This window comes from Schistocerca piceifrons, chromosome 7 (assembly GCF_021461385.2).
Source record: "Schistocerca piceifrons isolate TAMUIC-IGC-003096 chromosome 7, iqSchPice1.1, whole genome shotgun sequence".
Classification (NCBI taxonomy): Eukaryota; Metazoa; Arthropoda; class Insecta; order Orthoptera; family Acrididae; genus Schistocerca; species Schistocerca piceifrons.
The window spans coordinates 77,931,842-77,939,722 of NC_060144.1; the positions used below are offsets into that span (position 1 = coordinate 77,931,842).

General features: G+C 42.7%; 1 non-coding gene across 1 annotated transcript; it reads right to left on the reverse strand.

Annotated features, from left to right (window-relative positions):
• Positions 1–6,813: 6,813 nt before the first annotated feature.
• Positions 6,814–6,888, reverse strand: Trnat-ugu. Its single transcript has one exon. It is a non-coding gene; the product is annotated as a tRNA-Thr (tRNA).
• Between the last annotated feature and the right edge of the window lie 993 nt (positions 6,889–7,881).

Here is a 7,881-nt window from a genome sequence, read left to right on the forward strand (position 1 = left end):
ATCAACAGTGTTTTTTTAAATAGGAACCCCCATTTTTTATTACATATTCGTGTACTACCTAAACAAATATGAATGTTTTAATTGGACCACTTTTTCGCTTTGTGACAGATGGCGCTCTAATAGTCACAAACGTATAAGTATGTGGTATCACGTAACCTTCCTCCAGTGCGGACGGTATTTGCTTCGTGGTACATTACCCGTGTTAAAATGGACCGTTTACCAAATGCGGAAAAGTTCGATATCGTGTTGATGTATGGCTATTGTGATCAACATGCCCAACGGGCGTGTGCTATGGATACTGCTCGGTATCCTGGACGACATCATCCAAGTGTCCGGACTGTTCGCCGGACAGTTACGTTATTTAAGGAAACAGGAAGTTCAAATGTTCAGATGTGTGTGAAATCGTATGGGACTTAACTACCAATGTCATCAGTCCCTAAGCTTACACACTACTTAACCTAAATTATCCTAACGACAAACACACACACCATGCCCGAGGGAGCACTCGAACCTCCGCCGGGACCAGCCGCACAGCCCATGACTGCAGCGCCTGAGACCGCTCGGCTAATCCCCCGCGGCGAAACATGAAGTGTTCAGCCACATTTCCTGTCACGTAAGACAAATAGCATTTTTGTGGTGATGACCATGACTGAAGGCAGAAATAACAAACAATAATTGCTTGATGGCCGAATTGCAACACTAACAAATAATTTATAGGTAGCCGGCTGGAGTGGCCGTGCGATTCTAGCCGCTACAGTCTGGAACCACGAGACCGCTACGGTCGCAGGTTCGAATCCTGCCTCGGGCATGGATGTGTGTGATGTCCTTAGGTTAGTTAGGTTTAAGTAGTTCTAAGTTCTAGGGGACTGATTACGTAAGAAGTTGAGTCCCATAGTGCTCAGAGCCAATTGAACCATTTTGAATTTCTGGGTAAATGGCCAGACGTCAAAATAACACGTGGTAGGAGGTCAATTCTCCTAAAAGAACGTTTAATACCTCCACTAACGAGTCTTGTGGAAGGCCGGTGTTGAAAAGTACTTAAGCCAGCTCTAATTAGGCTGTCAACGTAATTCAAAAAGTAAACATTGACCAGACGTTTTGAGTTGGTGAGAGATCTGGAGAATGTGCTGGCCAGGGCAGCAGTCGAACATTTTCTGTATCCAGAAAGGCCCGTACAGGACGTGCAACATGCGGTCGTGCATTATCATGCTCAAATGTAGGGTTTCGCAGGGATTGAATGAAGGGTAGAGCCACGGGTCGTAACACACCTGAAATGTAACGCCCACTGTTCAAAGTGCCGTCAATGCGAACAAGAGGTGACCGAGACGTGTAACCAATGGCGCCCCATACCATCACGCCACGGGTGATACGCCACTACGGCGATGACGAATACACGCTTCCAATGTGCGATCATCATGATGCTGTAAACAGCACCTGGATTCATCCGAAAAAATGACGTTTTGCCATTCGTGCACCCAGGTTCGTCGTTGAGTACACCATCGCAGGCGCTCCTGTCTGTTACGCAGCGTCAAGGGTAACCGCAGCCATGGTCTCCGAGATGATACTCCATGCTGCTGCAAACGTTGTCGTACTGTTCGTGCAGATGGTTGTTGTCTTGCAAACGTCCCCATCTGTTGACTCAGGGATCGAGACGTGGCTGCACGATCCGTTACAGCCAAGTTAATAAGATGCCTGTCATCTCGATTGCTACTGATACAAGGTCGTTGGGATCCAGCACGGCGTTCCGTATTACCCTCCTGAACCCATCGATTCCATATTCTGCTAACAGTCATTGGATCTCGACCAACTCGAGCATCAATGTGGCGATACGATAAACCGCAATCGCGATAGGATACAATCCGACCTTTATCAAAGTCGGAAACGTGATTTTACGCATTTCTCCTCCTTACACGAGGCATCACAACAACGTTTCACCAGGGAACGCCGGTCAACTGTTGTTTGTGTACGAGAAATCGGTTGGAAACTTTCCTCACGTTAGCACGTTGTAGGTGTCGCCACCGGCGCCAACCTTGTGTGAATGTTCTGAAAAGCTAATCATTTGCATATCACAGCATCTTCTTCCTGTCGGTTAAATTTAGCGTCTGTAGCACGTCATCTTCAAGGTGTAGCAATTTTAATGGCCATTAGTGTACGGCACGACCATAGAGGCGTACCTGATGCCTCCAGGAAGGCGGCTGCCAGCGTGACGTTGACTTAGCTTGGCTGCCGGAAGGCTTGCCCCTAGTAGGTGCGGGACCCGCCTGACTGATCTGTTCGTCAGGTGGCCATATCGTATAGGCGTTCGGCAAAAATGTATTACATACAGGGTGTTTAAAAAATGACCGGTATATTTGAAACGGCAATAAAAACTAAACGAGCAGCGATAGAAATACACCGTTTGTTGCAATATGCTTGGGACAACAGTACATTTTCAGGCAGACAAATTTTCGAAATTACAGTAGTTACAATTTTCAACAACAGATGGCGCTGCGGTCTGGGAAACTCTATAGTACGGTATTTTCCACATATCCACCATGTGTAGCAATAATATGGCGTAGTCTCTGAATGAAATTACCCGAAACCTTTGACAACGTGTCTGGCGGAATGGCTTCGCATGCAGATGAGATGTACTGCTTCAGCTGTTCAATTGTTTCTGGATTCTGGCGGTACACCTGGTCTTTCAAGTGTCCCCACAGAAAGAAGTCACAGGGGTTCATGTCTGGCGAATAGGGAGGCCAATCCACGCCGCCTCCTGTATGTTTCGGATAGCCCAAAGCAATCACACGATCATCGAAATATTCATTCAGGAAATTAAAGACGCCGGCCGTGCGATGTGGCCAGGCACCATCTTGCATAAACCTCGACTTTTTGAGGATGCAGGGACGATGGGACTGCAACATGGGGCTTTTCGGTTCCCCATATGCGCCAGTTCTGTTTATTGACGAAGCCGTCCAGGTAAAAATAAGCTTCGTCAGTAAACCAAATGCTGCCCACATGCATATCGCCGTCATCAGTCCTGTGCACTATATCGTTAGCGAATGTCTCTCGTGCAGCAATGGTAGCGGCGCTGAGGGGTTGCCGCGTTTGAATTTTGTGTGAATAGAGGTGTAAACTCTGGCGCATGAGACGATACGTGGACGTTGGCGTCATTTGGACCGCAGCTGCAACACGGCGAACGGAAACCCGAGGCCGCTGTTGGATCACCTGCTGCACTAGCTGCGCGTTGCCCTCTGTGGTTGCCGTACGCGGTCGCCCTACCTTTCCAGCACGTTCATCCGTCACGTTCCCAGTCCGTTGAAATTTTTCAAACAGACCCTTTATTGTATCGCTTTTCGGTCCTTTGGTTACATTAACCCTCCGTTGAATACTTCGTCTTGTTGCAACAACACTGTGTTCTAGGCGGTGGAATTCCAACACCAGAAAAATCCTCTGTTCTAAGGAATAAACCATGTTGTCTACAGCACAGTTGCACGTTGTGAACAGCACACGCTTACAGCAGAAAGACGACGTACAGAATGGCGCACCCACAGACTGCGTTGTCTTCTATATCGTTCACATCACTTGCAGCGCCATCTGTTGTTGAAAATTGTAACTACTGTAATTTCGAAAGTTTGTCCGCCTGAAAATGTACTGTTGTCCCAAGCATATTGCAACAAACGGTGTATTTCTATCGCTGCTCGTTTAGTTTTTATTGCCGTTTCAAATATACCGGTCATTTTTGAAACATCCTGTATCTTCTGTAAGCGGAATTTTGACCCAACTCCTGTTGTAACAGCCCAGCTAAATTGTTAATAACTTAGTCAGCCGGAGTCTTAATTTTGAAATGTGAGTTAGTATGAATGTCGCGTAATAAATAATTCGCGTGAAGCGCCGTTGCGACAGAGGCAAAGATCATGTGTGGAAATTAAGCCACTGAATATTAAAAGTAACGGTATTACGGAATACACCCGACTGACTACGTAAATAAGAGGGCACGTACATTCGCATGTGAGTGGTTCGAATTAAGAATTACTACTGCAAGGGAAATGGGTCATAAGCATATTTACGTCGGTACACACTCAGTTGTATCCGAACGTACGATCGGGATAGAGGCACGTACGTTCTATGTACTATCATTCCCCGTGGCCTGGTTAAAAAGAATTGTGAAAATACATTTATTCGTCTGAGAAAGAAAATAATCGGACTTTCTAATTAAATGAAAAGAAGGATTGTTGGTTCTGAACGTGGCGGCAAATATGACCTAGATACTGAAACTGACATTGGCGGCCGCGAAGGGAAAGAGACGATCACGTTCACGTAGCCTACCTCTGTTGCTGAGCAGTGCCGTCGTGAAGATCGTCGCCCCCATCTAAATTCTCCACACAAAATTAAAACAATAAAAATCTTCCAGAGTTTCAGGAGCTGGGATCCATGGTACCGTAAATGAGAAAATCGTATTGTTTCAGAAGTTGCTTTCATTAGTTAGCAGAATTTCACTTGATATTACAGAGCACTTCGTTAATACGAAGTTGATTTCATTAGTTAGCACAATTTCACTTGTCATTACAGAGCGCTTCGTTTATACGTCACCAAGACATGAGGACAACGAAAGGTAACTATTACTAAAACTAATAAACGAAGAGCGTAATTCTTCTTTTGTTTGACAGTGTTAAATACTTTTCAAATGAATCTTTGGTATGGGCGTTGAATAATTATCAATGAATTTATCAAAAAGAGAAAATTATTGAGTTTCTTTACACTGTTTACTTGTATGTATTAGATTAGTTTAGCCTGCCTATTTGAGACTTTACTGTCTTTTAAATTTGTAGTAAATCGTTTGTGTTGTGTAAGAATTGCTTTTTTCCCGTCGCGTATCAACTTGATTTTGTTCGACCACAGATATTCTTTAACAATTCTGCTAAGTTACCTTAAAATATATCACTTTCCGCTACTTTCTTCTTCAATGTCGATCGATAATTACACACAATAAGGGTTATTAATTTTCTAATTTCCTATTTTCACTTTCTCGTCATACACGTCTTTGATCTAAGACGATGATCGGTAAGCGTCACAAACGTTAATGAAAGGTGAAAGTCCACATGAATATACCGATTACCTGAATGACCACAGGAAGTATATACTTCCCAAATCTAATTCCGGCCCAAATCGAAAACCATTTCACTATATTTCCCGTGGTGCATCAATTTACAAAGTTGTCTTGTCGTTAATAACTTCAATATTGGTTTCGTTAGTCACCACCAGATTAAAGGAAGTCCGTCCTTCCAATACAATATCAATTTGAGGCCTTTGAAAATCATCTTACAAGAAGTTATACTTCAGTAACTTCAATGTGATTCAGAGGTACAGTTACTACGCTAATCAGCAGATGTAGTTGACATACATTTAGTTAACATTCAGTTCTTTTCATAAACGTTGATACAATATTCATACAAGCTTGAGATCTTATTTAGAACAGATACATTTTCATTTATTAATTTCGAACATAAATTTTTAACAGTGTAAATACTGATGCTCACAAAAGTCCCGAGGACGTGCAGCTTTACTGTATGCATCAACAAAAGCAAAACGAGGATAATGGAATGTAGTCAAATTAAATCGGGTGATGCTGAGGGAATTAGATTAGGAAATGAGACACTTAAAGTAGTAAAGGAGTTTTGCTATTTAGGGAGTAAAATAACTGATGATGGTCGAAGTAGAGAGGATATAAAATGTAGACTGGCAATGGCAAGGAAATCGTTTCTGAAGAAGAGAAATATGTTAACATCGAGTATAGATTTAAGTGTCAGGAAGTCGTTTCTGAAAGTATTTGTATGGAGTGTAGCCATGTATGGAAGTGAAACATGGACGATAACCAGTTTGGACAAGAAGAGAATAGAAGCTTTCGAAATGTGGTGCTACAGAAGAATGCTGAAGATAAGGTGGGTAGATCACGTAACTAATGAGGAGGTATTGAGTAGGATTGGGGAGAAGAGGAGTTTGTGGCACAACTTGACTAGAAGAAGGGATCGGTTGGTAGGACATGTTTTGAGGCATCAAGGGATCACAAATTTAGCATTGGAGGGCAGCGTGGAGGGTAAAAATCGTAGAGGGAGACGAAGAGATGAATACACTAAGCAGATTCAGAAGGCTGTAGGTTGCAGTAGGTACTGGGAAATGAAGAAGCTTGCACAGGATAGAGTAGCATGGCGAGCTGCATCAAACCAGTCTCAGGACTGAAGACCACAACAACAACACAAAAGTGACCCACTGTTCTCGCTGCCGCGGACCATCGGCACTCTTGGTGATTAGTGAGCCACACTGCCGATCTGCTGCCTCGGTGGAACATCGATGAATCACCTGGCAGGATGTCTTCCGTGCAATATAAAACAGTACAGAAAACACCAAAAGTTCAGTAGACAGATCGCATAAATAAATTTACATGATTAAAGCACGTGCTGTTATGCTTTATAGGATGTCGCCATAGCGGGAAATAAAGACTGTGCTGTCCACTAAATTTGGAGTACCACTTATTCTCAAGTTGAGCGACCTCAGGTTGGATTTTATAACATTTGTAATTTCATCAATAAACCTTAAGTACATATATCTCTTGTTATACTTTAAAAGAACACAGTTTTGATTCATTCTTTAATGAAACTGACCTTCCTGTCTCCGAGGATTAATATTGTTTGTATATATGAAGGTAGTATCTGTTCCTGAAAGAACAGTTACCGTGGATGACCATGCAGCTTTGCTAGAAATGAAATGATAATTAAATGGACACCCTAGCTGCAAACAGGCGTTGATGTGCTTCATTGGGGACATGTTGAAAATGTGTGCCCCGACCGGGACTCGAACCCGGGATCTCCTGCTTACATGGCAGACGCTCTATCCATCTGAGCCACCGCGGGCACAGAGGATAATGCGTCTGCAGGGACTTATCCCTTGCACGCTCCCCGTGAGATCCACATTCCCAACATGTCCACACCACTACATTTATAGAGCGCCTAATAGATGTTTGCCCATCATACTCATTACTCGTGGCAGATTAATCTACCAATTATCATTTAATATTGTTTGTTATTTTCCATTTTGTAATGCTTCTTATGAATCTCGTCAAACGACCGAATTCGATAAAATGTGTAATTAATGTTAGTTGTGACTCAAGTTCCATTCCTTACTCACCAGATACTTCGCCTTATAGGACTTTAGGTTACACATAATAAATATGGGAACATTGCAAAAGTAATGTGTACGCCATAGTTCACACTTTTGCATTATTTGCTTTGGGATCTAACTACTCATGAGCTATTTTCGCATTTTTGATAATTGGGATTCCTTTGTATATTGTCTGTAACCATTCTGACTTTTCCCTAACCATTAGCAATATTGATTTTATCATTATACCTTGGAATGAGACTCCCTTCATCAACATCTTATTGTTAATATCTGTCAAAATTTCTCCTGCTTATCTGAATTTGCTTCAGTTATTTCCTAAGACAGATTCATTCCAGTCAAAATACTCGAACAATAAGATGTAGAAACAGTGATCTATAATCATTAAATTAAAACTTCCGCGCTGAATTGCCGTGGTCCATATATGAAACTTCTTCTTCTTCCTGACGTTTCGTTGCCTACTGCGGGCAGCGTCTTCTGAGGTGAGTCGCCAACTCACAGACAGATCACAGAGTTGGCGACTCACCTCAGAAGATGTTGCCTGCAGTAGGCAACGAAATGTCAGGAAGAAGAAGCAGTTTTATATATGGACCGCGGCAATTCATCCCTAAAGTTTTAATTAATGAAGACGCCTGCCATGAAAGCTTACATGTTATGATTAGAAGTGATCTATAATCCTTTTAATATTGTAAGATGGCAAGAACTATGCCCCCTTACATGAAGTCATTA